This window comes from Bufo gargarizans, chromosome 6 (assembly GCF_014858855.1).
Source record: "Bufo gargarizans isolate SCDJY-AF-19 chromosome 6, ASM1485885v1, whole genome shotgun sequence".
Lineage (NCBI taxonomy): Eukaryota > Metazoa > Chordata > Amphibia > Anura > Bufonidae > Bufo > Bufo gargarizans.
The window spans coordinates 307,096,406-307,117,118 of NC_058085.1; the positions used below are offsets into that span (position 1 = coordinate 307,096,406).

The following is a 20,713-nucleotide window of genomic DNA, read 5'->3' on the forward strand; positions in this document are numbered from 1 at the left end:
CTTGTACTGCTCTGTCACAAGGATCAACCCTGTTAAACTAGGCACACTGCATGGTGGGCTCATCATCCTGACTAAAACTATACCTTTAAAAAATATTCTTTAGTCTGTATGCTAAATGGCTGCAGAGATATCTGTGTTTTTATGAATATGCAAATGAGAGGTTGGAGCACCAGGAGGCAGGCTGAATCTTTTGAGCACTGCTTTGTAACGCCCCCCTGTGCTCTGCACACTCCCCCTCCTCATGATTGACATGGCTAGATATCAGCATGCTGAGGGTAGAGCTTTGTCCTAGCATCTACCTATCATATACTCTATGTACTATAGCCTCACCACACTCAGATCTGCTCAGAAGGCTAATATACAGTACATATTACTGCTTTATTCATAGGTAAGATTATATGATTACAAAAACATACTTCCATATGTGTGAAGGCTGTACCTTAGTGCTACGTGGTCTGCTATGCATGTACAAATCCTAAGTTCATGTCCCAGGAGAGAATTGCATAAACTTTTTTTTCTCAGATATTTTTTTTTCTCTTCTTTAACCTATAATAAAAGGCTATACTATAATACCATATAATAACAATAAAAGGCCTAACTATATTGAAAATTGTGGCATTTTTTTGCTTAGAAACCTAAAATCTACTGGTTTATTCATAGACCCAATATATGATTATAAAGAGACTGGCCATATTTATTAGCTTTTTCAGCCTAAAAACATTATTCTCAATATGATAAGGATATCAACTTTTATTATGGCTTAAATCTGGAAGAAAAAAATATCTGAAGTAAAAAACCTTGAAGTCTCTCCCAAGATTGAAAGCTGGGATTGCTACATGTAAGACAAAGCATTTATCACTAAGCTATAGCCTTTCCACATAAAGAAGATGTTTTTTGTATGCTTATAAAGTAACACATATTGCTGGTGTCTTTATAATCATATAGTCTGCCTGTGAATAAAGCAGTAATATGCAGATTAGCTTTCTAAGTGGATCTCAGAGTGGTGAAGCTATAGTACATAGTGTATATGATATGTAGATGCTAGCACACAGCTCTGTCCTCAGCATGTCTAGCCCTGTCAATCAAGGGTAAGGGGGGAGTATGCAGAGCTCAGGGGGTGTTACAAAGCAGTGCTCAAATGATTCAGCCTCGCCTCCTGATGCTCCAACTTCGCATTCGCATATGAATAAAAACGCAGATATCTCTGCAGCTATTTAACATATAGACAAAAGAAAAATATCGTTTTAATCCGCATGATGAGCCCTACAAGCCAGTATGTCTGGTTTAATAGGGTTGATCCTGGTGACAGAGCCTCTTTAAAGCCTGTTTAATCACGTCCCTAAGGGCCCTATACACGGGCTGAGAATCTTAAAGATAATCGCTAACGAGCATTCAAAGGAACGCTCGTTACGATTATCTGGCGGTGTAAACGTACCGCTCATTCATCGGGTAATCCGATCGCTTTTGTGTACACAAAAATCGTTGTTTGCCGGCAGTTGATTGTGTAACCATGATCTGCTGTCAGCAAACAACGAGTCAGTATGGGGATGAGTGATGGCGTTAGCGATCGCGCCTCCCCATACTCTAAAAGAGATTGCAGCATGTAAATGCAGCGGTCTCCTCCACCAGCGAGCAGCAGATTGTCGGAAGGAACCTGATAATCTGCTGCTCTGTCGTCCCATGTGAAGGGACCTTTCAAGCTGACAGCTCAAGGGGAGTGTCCTTTCTGCTGCAGCTCAGGTGCCATGTCCATTCTGCTGCAGCTCTCTCCCTATCACAGCTCAGAAGGCAGTTGAAGGATCAGACTATGCATGTGCGACCTTCTCAGTGAGCTGGACGAAGAAAAAAGGAAAAGAACAAACAGCAGGTGGCGCTATGCAGATACATTTTATTGAATAACTCAGTGGCTATGCAAAATTTTTTATTACATGCAATTACAAAATTATTCAGCTCAAGGGTGTTGTATGCCCACCAATCACATACTGATGACCTATCCTGAGGACAGGTCATCAGTATAAAACAATTTCCATCTTGATTAGTAGGACGCGTCAGGCTACTTTACCCTTAAGCTGGGTTCATGTTGTCCAGCGTACATATGTATTTACCAAAAGTAGGCATGGATACAAAACTAAGGAAAAGTATACAGTCCATAAAAGCATACTGCACATTGCTGAACTCAGCCTGTTTAGAAAGGGGATGGGTTGGTTATATAGAAACCTGAACTCCATGGATCTAAATGATTGACTTCCACTGAATACAGAGGTCATTTACAGAAGCATAGCGTGACGCTCTTGAGCTTTAATGCAAGGATGTTACACCCAACTGGTTGTCATGTTACATGCAGTATATTATGACAGTGCTGTATAGGATCTCCATACATTGTAAAGATGAAGATTTGCTGTGTATGGTGACTTGCAGTGAGCTCATTACTGTGCATTGAAGCATGTTCTGTAATTGCACTATATTACTAACCACTTATGGAGCAGTTGTTGTAGGGGTGCTCCTACCCCACATGTACAAAGTATCATATGATGCAATTGCCTTTGGAATTGGGCCTTTGCAATGATGTTATAAGAAACATGACATTTACTATCACATGTTTTAAGGTCTTCTTTCACCCAGCTATCTTGGTGCTAGGAGAGCAGGAGGCACTAGAAGACTAGCACTGTCAATCCAGGGGAAGGGGAGAAAGACTGAAGTTGAAGAGTTTGTGACAAATTGGTGCTCCAAAGGCTCTGGCCAAACCCTCGGTGCTCCGGTTAGGTCATTTGTAAATAAAATAAATGCAGTTTTCTCAGTAATGGGGCCAGAGTTATAATAAAAGGATAATTTTTATGAGCATGATCCAACCCTACCAGACACTATGCCTGGTTTATTAGGGTTGATCGGTTGATAGATGCTCTTTAACCAGAATCAAAGGGATTTTAACAGTGATGATAGTTTCATCAGTATGTAATTGGTGGGCACCCCTGTCAATCAACTGTTTGAAGAGGCAGTGATGCTCCGGTGAGCGTTTCTTGCAGCTTACAAAGCAGAGCGCCGTACATTGTATAGCGGCCGCACTTGGCTTTGCAGTGAAGCCCCATTCACTTAAATTGGGCTGAGCTGCTCCTAGCCCATGTGACCAATGAACGTGACATCACTGGCCTTGGAAGAGGCCTCCGTGCTCACCAGAGTGGGGCGTCTTCTTCAAACAGCTGATTGCGGGTCCTCACTGATCAGATATTGATGACCAAGCCTGAGAATAGGTCATCAGTATATAACACTCAGATATCCGTTTTAGCTTGTCAGCACAACCTCTGCAGATATGTAAAAGGAATCTTCCACTTGTTTGTCTTATACTATAGCATTCTCAGATGATAACGTTGGTTGACAGGTTCAGAGATGTCACTGTACTCTATGATCCCTTTCTTTTGGGAAAGCATAGTCTCATAAAGCATAGTCTCTGGTGTACTTTTGGTTCCCTTTAGCGAGGGTACTTTGGAGTCTGGACATTTAAGGATATTTGAACTTGGGTTAACTTGCACTATCATTTATGCATTTGTGTACACTTATACTGTTTTATATTGTTAAACTGCATTTTATATATATATATATATATATATATATATATATTTGTATTGTGATATATCCTGTTCATTTGCACTGTCATTACACTAGTGAAAGGGTTAATGAACAGTCAGCTAATAGTGAGAGACTTTAGGACTTTCCAGTCTGTACACTGAGAAGCTATAGGTAGTAATTTTCCATTGCTATCATAAGGGACTAGAAAGAGCTGAGTTTTGGAAGGACAAAATGACAAAGTGAACTGAAAACCATCTGGTTTAGCTTTCAGTTGTTTTTTTTACATCTACAAAGTGCTTAGTCATTCCCATTGACTTGTACTGATGCATACAGGTGTATGGCAGCCATGATCTGCAACATTGTGTGTTAGGCAGTGGTTCACCAGCTTCACCCATCCCACTAGAAGGTTTATGGATCAGTTACAAACCGTATAAAAGTAGAGGAGTCAGAGCCCCTAGAGGGCTGCACATAGGAACCAGTTTTTAGTAGGAGAGATTACGGTCGTCTCGATACCCAAATTTTGATTCGGTTTCGATACCATAAAAAAGTATTGCGATACTCAATACCATTTGATACCATGCAAAAAATAAAATAAAACACAAAAAAGCCTTTTGATTATTTAAATGTAAAATGTTTATTGAATTAAACCGAAAAACCTGCACTAGATATGAGATTGTCAGAGTTCGATACTAAATTTGACAATGTAGCAATGCTAATGACTCACATTAACCCCATGTTGCCCATTATGTGAGATGGTACTTTGGGGCCACTTACTATGAATGTGAGGCACATGGGGTCCAGTCCAAAAGCGTATGCCCAGCCTGACTTAAAATAAGCTGAAAATAAGTGACCCCCATGTTTAAAACATGGTAGTGGCAAGATTGGGGTTAATGTGACTCATTAACTCCAATCTTGCTGGCTGCCTGCTACATGTTTTTTGCCTGCCTTTATTGTGGGCCGGGTATCTGCGCTGGCTGTTCAGCGCACTAATGCACGCTGACGCTGGGGAGAACACAAGACTCAGGAGGAGGAGGCTGCCGTTCGCTGAGCTCACTAGCTCAGACGGCGCAGCAGTTTATTACCTCCCCCTTCCCAGCTCATTTAATTGGAGGTGGCCGCGTCATTGGATGGAGGGACTCCTTCCCTCCTTCTCCACTGACTCTGGCCACAGAACAATAGCGCGTGCGCCGAGCACCATGTTATCTCATAGGAGGAGATATTGGGCTGCGCAGCAGCGTAGCCTAGTATCGAAAAAATGAAAATCCCGGTATCGAATCAACTGTTTGGTCAGGGTATTGGCCTTCTGAGAGAGATCAGGACAGCTAGCTCAGGCTTTTTCCTCAGTACGGACCCTTCTTCTGCCAGGCAGGAGGCTGGAGAAGCCAGCACAGTGCCTTGCCTGTATTGTTTTGCACTTGAGTTCCTCCAGTAAAGAAGCACCCTGGTTTACTGAATCCCTGACTCCCCGGACTGATTTCCCATTGGGGTGCACCACGCCTTATCACCCCCACCAGAGAGCAGCAACCTGTGGAGACACCTCGACAGTATGGGGTCCAGCGTTGTGTTGAAGCCTGCATACTTCAACGATATGTCAGTAGAAAGTGGACTTTTACATGAATATTGGGGTAAACTATACATATAATCCACTTTAGTCCTAATCTGGGTTCCCATAAAGTCTGATTGTACTTTGCAAACTAAGAACAGCATAAAGAATAAGGAATGGCAGATAAAGCTCAGGTCTAAATTTTCTTTTTTTACACAAAGAACAATGGGAGAATTACCAGGAGTAAACTGATCTGGTAACACTTAGAAATCAGTGGAATCTAGTTTCTTCCAGGTGCCCATATAAACACTTATTGTAACCCCTGAACTCCTGGAAACAATTCATTAAAGGCTCATGAACACAAAGTTTTTTTTTTCTCTGTCCGTTTGTTTTTTATTTTTATTTTTTTTGCGGCACATATGTGGAACCATTCACTTTAATGGGGCCACAAAAAAATACTAAATGTGTGCTTCTGTGTCCGCATGGCCATTCTGCAAAAAAATAATAATATATATACGTACAAAGAGAGGACTGTTCTATTAGGGACTGGCCCTTCCAGTCCGCAAAATGCGGAATGAACATGGCCGTATCCGTGTTTTGCGGACCGCAGAACACCCAACGGTTGTGCGCATAAGCCCTAAGGGTGCATTCACACGACCGTATGTATTTTGCGGACCACAAAACATGGATCCGCGAAAAAAATGGATTTCATCCGTGTGAGGTCCGTGTTGCATCCGTTTTTTTTGCGGACCGATGGTAACAATGTCTATCCTTGTCTGCAAAACGGACTATAATAGGACATGTTCTATCTTTTTTGCAGACTGTGCAACAGAGATACAGATACGGACAGCACATGGTGTGCTGTCCGTTTTTTTTGCGAGCCCATAGAAATAAATGGGTCAGCGTGCAATCCTCAAAAAATGCAGATTGTATGCAGACCAAAAATACGGTGGTCCTTTACTCCTCCCTACTGTATTGTGTAGAGCAGAAGATTGCTCATTTGTAGCTTGCATAGTCACACTGTTCTTGAGTATAAGTCGATTGTGAAACTTCAGAAATCTTTCTCAATAAGTAAACCTTGTATTCTGGCAATCTCTCTTTGTAATGTTGTCTTTGAACTTTTAAAGGAAATGTGTCATCTGAAAATGACCTATTGTTTAAGGGGAACCTGTCATCAACTTTATGCTGATCTCACTGAGGGCAGCATAAAATAGTGACAGAAATGCTGATGTCAGCGCTGTGTCACTCATGAGCTAAATATAGGTGGTTGCTGAGAACCAGCATCATAATCATTGCAGTCCGGGCCTGGAAAAGAGTCATATCTACCTGAGAAGAGTCCTGGTTATTCCTAATCTCCCGCTCTCTCACCCGTCTGCTGATGATTGTCAGTTCTCTTCTAGAGAGAAAGAGAGAAAACTAGGTAGAAGACTGTCAGTCATCAGCAGGTGGCAGAAGAGCAGGACTTCATTAATAACATGACTCTTCTCAGGTGGCCGTGACTCTTTTCCAGGCCCAGTCTGCAATGGTTGTGATGTTGGTTCTCGCCAACCACTTAGTTTTAACTTATAAATGACAGACCGCTGAAATCAACTCTCCTGTCTCTACTTTATGCTGCTGTTAGTATGGGCAGCATAAAGTTGATGACAGGTTCCCTGAATTTTGGTGGTTATTTTTAATTTTCCATGTCAATATCTATATTAGGGCTGAAATCATTACTTGATTGAATCGAGTAATTTGCCACAAAAAAAATCCTTGATGCAAATTTTTTGCATCAATGATTGATTCATTTGTGTCATGTGAACACTGAGCGGGAGTGAAGCGCTTGCTATTACTCACCCCTCCGTGGTCACCTGCCGCACTGTCCTCCTAACACATCGTCAGGACATAGTGCATGTAAGCGTGCACTATGACCCGACGCTGCTGTGTGATGTCAGGAGAAGATGAAGGAGCTGTGGAGCGGTGCCCCAACAGGAGAGGTAAGTATTTTATTTCACTGGCGCTGGGGACATGGCTAGGAGGGGCAGCTAATGGCACTGGGGGGCAAGCTGATGGCACTGGGGGGCAAACTGATGGCACTGGGGGACAGCTGATGGCACTGGGGGGAGCTGATGGCACTGGGGGAGCTGATGGCACTGGGGGGGAAGACTGATGGCACTGGGGGGGAAGGCTGTTGGCACTGGGGGGAAGCTGATGGCACTGGGGGAAAGGTGATGGTACTGGGGGGAAGCTGAGTTTTCATAATGAAAAACGTTCTTTTAATTAGTTTTTTGTTATTAGAGTATTCGATTAATTGTTGAATCAATCGATAGAATGCTCGATTACAAAAATAGTCGATAGCTGCAGCCCTAATCTATATTTAAACAAAAAATCCTGCAGTTTTCACACTGGCCACTAAGCCTAATAATAGGCGCTTCTTTTTGGTACATAATACTTTACTGCAGATATCTGCTTACCTGTCATTCTAATCCTGCCTGTAATTATATCACCTATGTGTATAGATAAGACATAATTCACCATTTACTATAGGTGATTGAGAAAACCTATCTATTCTTTCCTTGGACAATGACCTCTGAACAGGTCACAGAGCAGCCAAAAAACTATCCCACAGATGTCAATGAGGTCCCCTCCTGACCATTGTATCTATGGACCATTGGGCTGCCGTAAAGCAATTTGCGTAATGCTTTCTAAATGACGTTCAGGCAAGATGGCCGCCCCCCTAATCATGTTCAGAAATAGAATAAATAAATCTGCAATCAGAAAATAAAAAGAGATTAGAAAAAAAAGTTATGTTTTACTATTTGGTTTTAACTATTAGTTTTTTTGGCAAAAAAAGCTTGGTGACACATTTCCTTTAATAAATGCGTCATTAGCTTTGTTGTTGTTTAGTGTGTAGAATTGTATCGTGGGTGTTTTCATCAAGACTTGGATATGTGGATGGATAACAGGTTGCCGTTAGTGACTTTATTTCTCATTAGCAAAGTAACGACTCTGAACCTGGTCAATGTTCCAGCCATGTTAGTCCGGCCATTCAGTATAAAGGTTATTTTATATGGACCAATTTAGCAGGAACAAACTAAACATTCCTGATAATTGCCTGATTGTCAGCAGAGATTAGGGCTGCATTTCCATGCAGCAATCACCTCCACTTAATGGGGCAAGTGATTGATACGGTGATCACTTGACTCCTAGAGAATCATTTTTCCTGGGCAGCAGATCGCTGTTTAGACATCATGATCTGCTGCCCAGGAACTATGATTTTTGGTGTCAGCAGAAAGACCGGCTCAACCTTTTACATTGGTCAATTATCGGGAACTAGAGTTTATACAAATGCTCACCCCTGATAATCAGCCTGATTATCGATCCATGTAAAAGGACCCTGTAAATAGACGCACAGTTATCTTCTTGGACTGGTTTGACTACTATGCTTTCAAGGAAAAGCAAGATTTTTACATTCAGAGGCTTTTCCTGTTGCAAGTAGGGGACAGAAGGTTTCCTAGTGGGCTGATGCCCAGAGAGCTGCCAGCTGGGTACATAACAATATAATACTCTCAGTATTAATTAACGTTAGGGGCAGTTAGTTTTTTTTTTTCCCCAGGGCCACTTAAAGTTCCCAGACTGCCCCTGGTTGCATGCCACCTGAATGGTACCACACTGAGTACCCCAGATGACTACATTCTTCATCATGCAAGGCTATCTGAATTTGATTACAAACTGATGTTTTTATATATATAATTACATATATATATATTTTTGTTATATAGCCTAGTCCAGTAACATCTCAGGTGACTAAAATATTGAAATGTCACATATCGGAAACCAGACATTTGACAAACATTTCCAGTATCGAATATATCCAGGGACAGATCGATAAAGCCTCTGACTTTCCTGAGAGATCAGGAACAGATTGATTTTTACATAAATGCACGTGCTTTCACCTTGCAATTTTGGACTGTCCAACAGAATTCGCCGTAAACTTACAACTAACTTGTTTGCATGAGGAGAAAGAGGATAGCTGTCACGGACGGTGTACAGGAAACAAGACAATGCAACATGCATATATGACTCACTGGATCCAAAGCTAAGGAACCAAAAGGGAGACCCCTTCACAAAACCTGGCACTTTCCCTGGCTGCTCAGCCTATGCAAAGATCCCAAAGGTGGATGGTTGCATATCCACGTACCTCGACTATATAACCCCTGAACACCCTACAATAGTGAGGGGACACGACCACCGGCTCCCTACACAAGACACGGAGGGAGTCAGGGTCACCTGGGATCCAGATAACAGATAAATGTACAGCACTTAACTTTGTAGCAGACTGGGAAACAGGATCAGCATGCACACACACTCCAGGAAGTAGTATAAGCCGCCCAGTAATGCATTATGGGGCGGAATTTAAAGGGATGCAATCAGTCCAACTACATGACAGCTGAGAGAGGCTAACGAGATGAGGAACTGAACACCACAACAAGGAAAACTCAAGGAGAGGTTCTGAAAGGCTTCTGTCAGAGCTTCTCAGCTGTCTGGTTGTTACAATAGCTGACAGTAGTCCAAAATCCTCAATCCCCAATTGATGATCACCAATAATGGATGCCTAATAGGGTCTGGCATTACTATTAAATTATCATCAGATCCACCTAAAGGCAAGAGGATCCTCTAACGTAAGGTATACTGGTTATTTAAGATGACTTTTCAAAATAAGCTGCATTGCCATCTCTTGTTAGCTTTCCCTGATCTAGGTAAAAACTAGCGGCTATGATGTCTCCAATACACAACATACATAGGAGAAGAGGAGAATCAGATCCTTTATCACTCTGTAGCACATCCTCAGAAGCCTCAACACAAGCTTGAAGGACATTATAGAGCAGTGCTGAGCACTGTAGCTGGATCCAGCACTGGGATGAGATAGCAAAATTAATAGAGCCTTCAGCAGAATCACTGTGTGTCTGTGCCTCTGTATCGCTCCGGCAGCTAACTTCCCCCCTACACCTTCCCTGCCCACTTTTTTGGGCAGTATGTAACTTATTCCTTGATGAGCTGATCTCATCCATCTTATCTCTCAATTTAGCTTTTAATTAAGTAAGGCCTCATGCACATGACCATATGTATTTTGTGGTCCACGAGTTGCATCTGCATTTTTGTGCGGACCCATTTACTTCAGTGACAGGTGTAGGACATGTTCTCTTTGTGGAACGGACATACAAATGTAGAAAGTGCACGGATCATGGGTCCACAAAAAAATGCGGACGGCACACGGACTGCATCCGTATTTTGCGGGTCTGTGGTTTGCAGATCGGAAAACAGACACAATGGCTGTGTGCATGGGGCCTAAGAATGTTCAGTGCAAGAGGAGGAGAAGAATGGCTTATTAGTGGAGAAAGAGGCATTTTCTCTAATAAGAGTCTAAATAAGTTTCTTATATTTGCTTGTACTATTGGTTTATGCAAGGTTTACTGAGAGTACAGTGCTTGTTTAATGTGCAAGACATTTCAGTATGCAAATGCCCTGGCGATGTAGCAGGGGTCACACTGCTAAGGGTAAATAACCATGTTTGGGAAAGTAAACAGCCCCGCTGTAACTGGGCTTATAAATGCAGATTGCCTTATACCTACAGCATTTTGTAGAGACCCCTTTAGGCACTTAATTTCCAGACTTAATTTAACCAAGACTGGAGTCTAATACAAGGTGTATTTATTATGATCACATTTGTACATGGTAATAGTAGTGCAGCTGCAGTGGTAATCACATGTACAAATAAAGTGCTGGCCACTTCTTGTTTACAAAGCTGTGGCACAGATGTGCGACCTAAATGAAGACCTTATCCTTCTATATTTGTCTTTAGTCTAGATGTCACGCTCATCAAGGTTGTGGTTGACCTCCAGTAGTGATATTATCATATGTGCATCTGCTTTAGGAAGAAATGTGATCACCCATGATGCATCACCAATTGCTCCACAATGTAATCAGTCTTCTCTTGAACATTGAAAGAAAATAAATATCACAAAGGCCTTTATATGATATGATAGTTTACAAAGATGAAAATGTCCTAGGACCTAGGGTATCATTAAAGATGGAGTACCAGCACTGACCAGGTATGAATGCTAGAGACAGCTATGGTTTTACTGAAGAGGACTTCCCCTTGTCATTAGGATGCCATATTTTAGTATCCATCTGATGACTGTTCATGAGATGCCAAGGACAGTAAATCAACAACGTCAACCATTGGTCTTCTACAACACACCTCTCTCTAAGGATAGCGTATTTTGAGCCAAGTTTACTATCACTGATATGACAGCACATGACAGAGGTTAACCAAGTGCGTTGCCCAGAGCTCCCCTACCCACGTAGCAGTCAGTGTCGTTTTTGAGCATTTGTTTACACGGACAAGGATGAGGCTGTTACGAGCCTCCATCATATAGAAACTGTAATATATTTTGAGGAATGCCTTGACCATAAAGTTCCTTGAACTCCCAGCCTTTGTCTTTTATTGTCTTTTATTTTAAGGTGACTTGGGGATATATAATCTTAACAGAATTCTTTTTGGCGTGTTAAAAAGCAAAGTCCAATGACAGGAGATGTCAGTAACCTTTAAGTCATCAACGCTGGAGTCGTTCAGTGACGGTGGCATGACTTCACCAAGAAAGGCAAACAATATTAATTATTCTGCTTTGCTAAAACCTCTTCACAAATAAGTTAACTTGGTTGATTGTTTAGGGGCAGTTTAAAGGTTGGTGGAGACCTCTTGGTCAGACGTGTAGGTGATGAGAATATATCTAACATCAAGTGAGCAAGTTGTCTATGGATGAGAATAGAATTGGAATAGGAATCTTGAATGATCTTAGCAGCTTTGAACATGGCATGGTCATTGGTGCTAGATTAGCCTGGGCCATTATTTCAAACTGCCAGCTTTTTTTTTTTTTTTTTTTTTTTTTTTTTCATGCAATGGTGTCTTGGCTATAGAGACAATGGTGTGATCAAGGAAAAACATCCAGCAAAAGTGTATCTTGTGGATGTAGACAACTTGTCCACGTCAAGGATCTGACGAACAATCAATTAAACCACTGTTGAATGCCCCAGCTACCTCATTGTTCCATAGCATGGATGGACTATAACAGTAGATGACTAGTTTGAGGGGAAATGAAAAGCGAGACTCCAGTGAGCAAAGGAGCACAAAATTGCCTAGTGAGCTGATGCCCAGGGGGCCACCCGAGCACTCCTCATGGCTGCTGGCTAGGTACATAATGATCTAATTCTCTCAGCCTTAATTAATGATAGGAGCATCAGACAGGCAGCCCCAGGTCCCTCCATTGATATAGAAGTCCAATTGTAATTTTTACAGTTGTACCATGGGAAGGCAATGATAATGGCAGGTGAGAGATTTCTTACTATTGACATACAGTATGGTAACAAATTAGCAAGTTTTAGCTAAGTTCTCCAGGCTGTATCGCATGGATGAATTATTTGCCTGGCATTTGACGTTCCCAGATCTCAACCACACTTAAAAGAAGATATATTCTATTATTTTAATGGTAGGGAAGGCAGGAACATGAGTATAACCAGTGCACTAGTGGGTGATAAATGATATCACTTTGGCCTACAAATTAATCATAAGATACTGAACTTACCTGCAAGTAAAAAAATACAAAATATGGGCTGGTATGAGTATATAGGTGGACATCTAAAAGAGTCTTGCCTTAGCCCTGTATCTTACCAACGTCCATCCTATGAGGGCTGTCCTACGTCTTCTGTGTTACAGTGACTTGGGTGATTGACTTCTTCTGACCTATTTAACCCCTTAATGCATAATCACATACGTCATTAGCGTTCAGGGGGTTGTACCGAGTGAGCTCACATGTCCTATCTTTTGCGGAGAGGAGGCACGCATTGGAAGCCCAAGGAAACACTCAAAAGCCCTTCTGTGGACTTTCAGGTCCATACTTCCGCACGGCAAAATATAGGACACGTCTTATCTTTTGCCATATTTTGCGGATCACGGACCCATAGAAGTCGATATTTGCGGTCCGCAGCATGGGCATGGCGACCATAGGGTTGTGTGAATACGCCACAAAAAAAATACAACTTGTTCCAAAAAAATAAGCTCTTGTTTGGCTATGTGAACGAACCAAATAAAAAAAGTTGTGGCTCCTAGAAGGTAGAAAGGAAAAAAGGAAAATGCCAAAACAATAATGGGTTTGGTCCTTAAGGGGTTGTCCTGTTTTGGCCTTTCATATCTGAGGTGAGAATAACTCACAGTAAGCGGTAACCAGAGATACGGAAATTGCCCACTGTAACTTCCATAGCAGTGAATAGGAGCTGTATAAACGCTGTTTCTGTAACTCGGCCATGAAAGGCTGGGATAGGACAAGCCCTTTAACATGGTTTCCTTCCAAAGAATGTGGTGTTATTATAGTCTGTTCTCCAAGAAAGTAGGAGCTATTATATGTTATTTCATGGATGACATCTTCTGTGCATTGTAATCTATGGGACAACAAGTCAGTTTTGGGTGGCATTGAAGTAGACATGTACCGACCGATTCCAACTCAGGCTCACAAATGAAATTGCAAATAATTATTTATAATTAATGTTCTATAATTAGTTCTTATAAATGCATAGCCTTTTGCACATTTACTTTTTAGAAATGTTAATCATACTAATGTGTTCTATCAATCTACGGAACCTGTGACTGCGGCTTCATGAAATCCATCTCCGAAAGTTCTGGCCTAGATTAAAGGTCTTCTTAAGGCCTCATACACACGACCGTTGTTCTGGTCCGCATCCGAGCCGCAGTCTTTGCGGCTTGGGTGCAGACCCATTTACTTCAATGGGGCCGCAAAACTCTGTGTGCTGTCCGCATCCGTTGCTCCGTTCCGTGGCCCCGCAAAAAAATATAACATGTACTATTCTTGTCCGTTTTGCGGATAAGAATAGGCATTTCTACAATGGACTGCCTGTTCCGTTCCGCAAATTGCGGAAGGCACACGGGCAGCTTCCGTGTTTTGCGGATGCGCAATTTGCGGACCGCAAAAAATGGAACAGTTGTGTGCATGAGGCCTAAAGAGAGTATTGGAGAGGTTTCATTGTATAAGATTTCACATGTAACAGTTTTACTTTACAGTTTGAAGAGGACCTGTCACCACCACTCCTGACATGCCTGGTTTCAGGGCCGGTTTTAGACAAAATGTGGCTCTGGGCAAAATTAAAAGTGGGGCCCCAAATCCTGAAATATTGGACTAGCAGTCTGACAGAACTTTGTAGGCACAGACGGCGGTTGCAACCACAGTAGCCTTTTGCAGAGTCCCACATCATCTCTCTTTAGCCTTTCCACTGTAAGACCTTGTTCCAACCTTAGTTTTTTGATCAGTTATTTCCATCAGTTATTGTGAGCCCAAACCAGGTGTGGGTCAGAAACACAGAACAGGAGCAGATCTTTTCATTATACCTTATGTCTGTGTAGCCTCCACTCCTGGTTTTGGCTCACAATCCCTGAGAGAAATAACTGACATGTGAACAAGGCCTTTGGGTATGTAGTATTTTCTGTGCTTAAAAAAACCTAAAGCAGAATCTGCATCAGGTTTTTTTTGGATGTGTTTTTTTTTATGACGCATTTTATAAAACACTTTTTGATGCAGTTTTGGCATGGATTTTCATTCCTTCCCATTTTCAATGGGAATTCTGGACATGGACACCGCATTATGAATGGCCAGGGCACTTCTTTTTTTTCCATGGTGCAGTTTGTAAACCCAGAAGCTGGGGAAAAAAAGGGTTGTCCCATGCGGGCCCCTGAAGTGAAGGGAGGGCACAATGTGCATGCACGGTCATCCTCCGTTATGCTATGAGTGCTCTGAAAATAGCTTATCACTGGCAATTCCATAGAAGTGAATGGAGATAATGCTGCACATGCACACTGTTATGGGGAACCTGTGGATGACACACTGTTATGGGGGATCTGTGGATGACACACTGTTATGAAGGATCTGTGGATGACACTGTTACGGGGAACCTGTGGATGACACACTGTTATGGGGGATCTGTGGATGACACACTGTTATGGGGAACCTGTGGATGACACACTGTTATGGGGGATCTGTGGATGACACACTGTTATGGGGGACCTGTGGATGACACACTGTTATGGGGGATCTGTGGATGACACACTGTTATGGGGAACCTGTGGATGACACACTGTTATGGGGGATCTGTGGATGACACACTGTTATGGGGGACCTGTGGATGACACACTGTTATGAAGGATCTGTGGATGACACTGTTACGGGGAACCTGTGGATGACACACTGTAATGGGGGACCTGTGGATCACACTGTTATGGGGATCTTTGGAGGACACACTTATGGGGGATCTATGGATGACACTGTTATGGGGAATCTATGAATGACACACTATTATGGGGGATCTGGCTGTGATACGGCCTCAATGTGTTACATAGCTTTACAGATTCCTTTATTAGCAGCCCTGGTCTGCTCTCCCCAAGTGCTGAAAGAAAAAAAGAAAAGAAAAAAAGTCACTGCTAATTTGGACTCAGGTTCTTAATCTATACTTTAACGCCCGCCCCCTCTGCCATTAACAATGCAGAGCACCTAAACAATGCCGTCTTCATTACTTTAACTAGAGCCCTCTATTGCAGGGCATAGGGAGTGCAAACAGGGGGTACAGGGAGCTCACACGGGGAGGGAAGCACACACAGCGGGCACAGGGATCGCACACAGAGGGGGCACAGGGAGTACACCCCCCCCCCAACTGGTTACCTCCCCTCTGTACCCTTACTGAAGGCTAATAGCAATTCCTTCATAACTTCTAGCAGAAATAATAAAGGAACGGCACAACATAGAGACATAAGAATAGATGCTCCAGAATTGTTATTACATGGGGAATGCATGAAGCTATTAAAACAGGAATGTCAGGAGCGGTGACAGGTCCTCTTTAACCCCTTAGGGACCCATGACGTATCGGTACGGCATGTTTCCCGAATCCTTAAGGACCCATGACGTACCGGTACGTCATGGCTTCAATTCGCGATTCCGGCGCCGCGGGGGTTAATCGGAACGGGATGCCGGCTGAAATCATTCAGCCGGCATCCCGTAACAACGCCGGGGGGGGTCATTTGACCCCCCCGTATAGACGATCGCAGAAAACCGCAGGTCCATTCAGACCTGCGGTTTTCTGCGTTTCCGGTCCATTCGGGTGTGCTGTGACCCGATGAACCGGAAAAAGACTGCGATCGGTGGCGTAATTTTACACCACCAATCGCAGTCCGAGGATTTGAGGAGGCGGTGCTGGCCCTGGTGCTGAACACTGCTGTCCAGGGTGCTGATTGGTGCAGGGGAGAGAGGCGCGAGATTCAAACTTCCTGCGCTCCTCTCTCCCCTCCTCTTCCTGTCCAGCACCCTGACCGTGCAGCATCGTCCAGCACCAGCTCCTGTGTCCCCCTAATCGGCATCCATCACCCTCCTGCACCCATCGCCACTCAGGTAGGTTAGGGTCAGTGAGGGAGAGGCACCATTAGGAAGGGAAAGAAGGAAAAAGTTAGTTAGGAAAAAAAAAAAAAAAAAAGAACTTTTACACAAAACTTTTTTGATCCATCTATCAGACCCCAGAGCCCCCCCTGCCACTTGCCCCCCCCTACCTACCAGGACATTTTGGGGCCTCGTGCTGCATATGGGTCTAGTCCAAAAACCCAGTGTCAGGCAATACTGGAGTGGGGACGTCCTATACCAGACCCCACTGTACAGTATGGTCATGACACGTCCCCGGTTTGAGGCCATCCGGAAATGTCTGCATTATTCCGATAATGCAGCATGTCCACCCCGAGGTGATCCTGCCTATGACCGGCTGTATAAGATACGGCCGGTCATCGATCACTTTGGGGCCACATTTCAGCAGGCCTACGTACCTGGAAGGGAGGTCGCGGTTGATGAGTCTCTCGTTGCGTTCAAGGGGAGACTCAGTTTCCGCCAATACATTCCCACAAAGCGGGCGAGGTATGGCGTGAAGCTATACAAAATTTGTGAGAGTACCTCAGGGTACACTTACAAATTTCGTGTGTACGAGGGGCGAGATTCCCGTATTCAACCCCCAGAATGTCCCCCCACTCTGGGTGTTAGCGGGAAACTCGTGTGGGACCTTATGCACCCACTGCTGGATAAGGGTTACCACTTGTACGTGGATAACTTTTATACCAGCATTCCCTTGTTCAGGTCCCTTGCCGCCAGATCCACGTTCGCTTGTGGGACCGTGCGGAAAAATCAGCGCGGCCTCCCTGCCCACCCCCTCCAGGTACCTATCCCCAGGGGTGAGACCCGTGCCCTTACCAGTGGAAACCTGTTGCTGGTCAGGTATAAGGACAAGAGGGATGTCCTTATGCTGTCCACAATCCACGGTAACAGCACCACCCCAGTCCCTGTGCGAGGTACCGCGGCAACGGTCCTCAAGCCCGATTGTATCGTCGACTACAATCGGTATATGGGAGGAGTTGATCTCTCTGATCAAGTCCTCACGCCATATAATGCCATGCGCAAAACCCGGGCATGGTACAAAAAAGTTACGGTCTACATGGTGCAGGTTGCCATGTACAACTCTTTTGTACTATCCCGAAGCGCTGGCAGCACAGGGACATTCCTCCAATTCTATGAGGCAGTCCTCAAAGACCTGATCTTTTCGGACCGGGAAAGAGCAGGCCGGAGTACCTTGGGAACTGGAGGCGCCCGGATCGTCCCTGGCCAACACTTTCCAGGTGTGGTCCCCCATACTGGAAAGAAGGGACGAACCCAAAAAAGATGCAGAGTGTGTCACAAGAGGGGGATACGGAAGGACACCACCACTCAATGTGACACGTGCCCCGATCATCCGGGCCTCTGCGTTATCGATTGCTTCAGGGAGTATCACACTTCCATGGAGTACTAAATTTTTATAATCCCCAACAGTCCACTAGAGAACATAAAACACTATGGCTCTTAGACTTTGGAGACACAGAAACAATTTTTTTCTCCCAAAAAAATATTAGTTTTAGAGCAGGCATCCTCAAACTGCGGCCCTCCAGATGTTGTAAAACTATAACTCCCAGCATGCCCAGACAACCTACAGCCATCAGCAGGGCATGGTGGGAATTGTAGTTTTACAACATCTGGAGGGCCGCAGTTTTTAGGATGCCTGCTTAGTGTCTCCAAAGTCTGAGAGCCATACATATTGGGCATCGTCGCGTGCGTAAAAGTCGTCGCTATAAAAATAACATTTGACCAAACGCCTCGAATGAACGGTGTTAAAAATATAAAACAAAAACGGTGCCAAAACACCCATTTTTGGGCAAAATTTCAATTTGAATCCCTTTTGCCGGTAATAAAGCAAGGGTTAACAGCCAAACAAAACTCAATATTTATGGCCCTGATTCTGTAGTTTGCAGAAACACCCCATATGTGGTCGTAAATGGCTATATAGCCGCACGGCAGGGCATAGAACGAAGGGAACTCCATACGGTTTCTGGAAGGCAGATTTTGATGGACAGTTTTTTTTTTGACACCATGTCCCATTAGAAGCCCCCCCTGATGTAGCCTAGACTAGAAACTCCAAAAAAGTGACCCCATCTAAGAAACTACACCCCTCAAGGTATTCAAAAGTTACTTTACAAACTATGTTAACCCTTTAGGTGTTCCACAAAACTAAATAGCGAATGTAGAAAATTTTTAGAATTTAATTTTTTTGTTACATTGCCTCAAAAAAGAGTAATATAGAGCAACCAAAAATCATATTTACCCCTAAAATAGTCCCAAAACAACAACCACCTTATCCTGTAGTTTCCTAGATGGGGTCACTTTTATGGAGTTTCTACTCTAGGGGTGCATCAGGGGGCTTGAAAGGGTACATGGTGTAAATAAACCAGTCCAGCAAAATCTGCCTTCCAAAAACCGTATGGCGTTCCCCTTCTTCTATGTCCTGCCGTTTGGCCAAACAGTAGTTTACGACCACATATGGGGTGTTTCTGCAAACTACAGAATCAGGGCAACCCATTTTGAGTTTTGTTTGGCAGTTAACCCTTGTTTTACTCCTGGAAAAAATTGATTATATTGGAAAATTTTCCAAAAAATAGAAATTTCTAAATTGTTTCTCCATCTGCCATTAACTCTTGTGGAACACCTAAAGGGTTAACAAAGTTTGTAAACCCAGTTTTGAATACCTTGAGGGGTGTACTTTCTTAGATGGAGTCACTTTTTTGAAATTTCTATTCTAGGGGTGCAACAGGGGGCTTCAAATGGGACATGGTATAAACAAAACCAGTCCTGCAAAATCTGCCTTCCAAAACCCATATGGTGTTCCCCTCCTTCTATGTCCTCCCGTTTGGCCAAACAGTAGTTTACGACCACATATGGGGTGTTTCTGCAAACTACAGAATCAGGGCAACCCATTTTGAGTTTTGTTTGGCAGTTAACCCTTGTTTTACTCCTGGAAAAAATTGATTATATTGGAAAATTTTCCAAAAAATAGAAATTTCTAAATTGTTTCTCCATCTGCCATTAACTCTTGTGGAACACCTAAAGGGTTAACAAAGTTTGTAAACCCAGTTTTGAATACCTTGAGGGGTGTACTTTCTTAGATGGAGTCACTTTTTTGAAATTTCTATTCTAGGGGTGCAACAGGGGGCTTCAAATGGGACATGGTATAAACAAAACCAGTCCTGCAAAATCTGCCTTCCAAAACCCATATGGTGTTCCCCTCCTTCTATGTCCTCCCGTTTGGCCAAACAGTAGTTTACGACCACATATGGGGTGTTTCTGCAAACTACAGAATCAGGGCAACCCATTTTGAGTTTTGTTTGGCAGTTAACCCTTGTTTTACTCCTGGAAAAAATTGATTATATGGGAAAATTTTCCAAAAAATAGAAATTTCTAAATTGTTTCTCCATCTGCCATTAACTCTTGTGGAACACCTAAAGGGTTAACAAAGTTTGTAAACCCAGTTTTGAATACCTTGAGGGGTGTACTTTCTTAGATGGAGTCACTTTTTTGAAATTTCTATTCTAGGGGTGCAACAGGGGGCTTCAAATGGGACATGGTATAAACAAAACCAGTCCTGCAAAATCTGCCTTCCAAAACCCATATGGCGTTCCCCTCCTTCTATGTCCTCCCGTTTGGCCAAACAGTAGTTTACGACCACATATGGGGTGTTTCTGCAAACTACAGAATCAGGGCAACCCATTTTGAGTTTTGTTTGGCAGTTAACCCTTGTTTTACTCCTGGAAAAAATTGATTATATTGGAAAATTTTCCAAAAAATAGAAATTTCTAAATTGTTTCTCCATCTGCCATTAACTCTTGTGGAACACCTAAAGGGTTAACAAAGTTTGTAAACCCAGTTTTGAATACCTTGAGGGGTGTACTTTCTTAGATGGAGTCACTTTTTTGAAATTTCTATTCTAGGGGTGCAACAGGGGGCTTCAAATGGGACATGGTATAAACAAAACCAGTCCTGCAAAATCTGCCTTCCAAAACCCATATGGTGTTCCCCTCCTTCTATGTCCTGCCGTTTGGCCAAACAGTAGTTTACGACCACATATGGGGTGTTTCTGCAAACTACAGAATCAGGGCAACCCATTTTGAGT

General features: G+C 43.2%; 1 protein-coding gene across 2 annotated transcripts in view; it reads left to right on the top strand.

Annotated features, from left to right (window-relative positions):
- The window catches only part of PAPSS2 (3'-phosphoadenosine 5'-phosphosulfate synthase 2), an 89,822-nt gene that overhangs the window by 24,653 nt on the left and 44,456 nt on the right, over window positions 1–20,713 (top strand). The window lies entirely within an intron of this gene.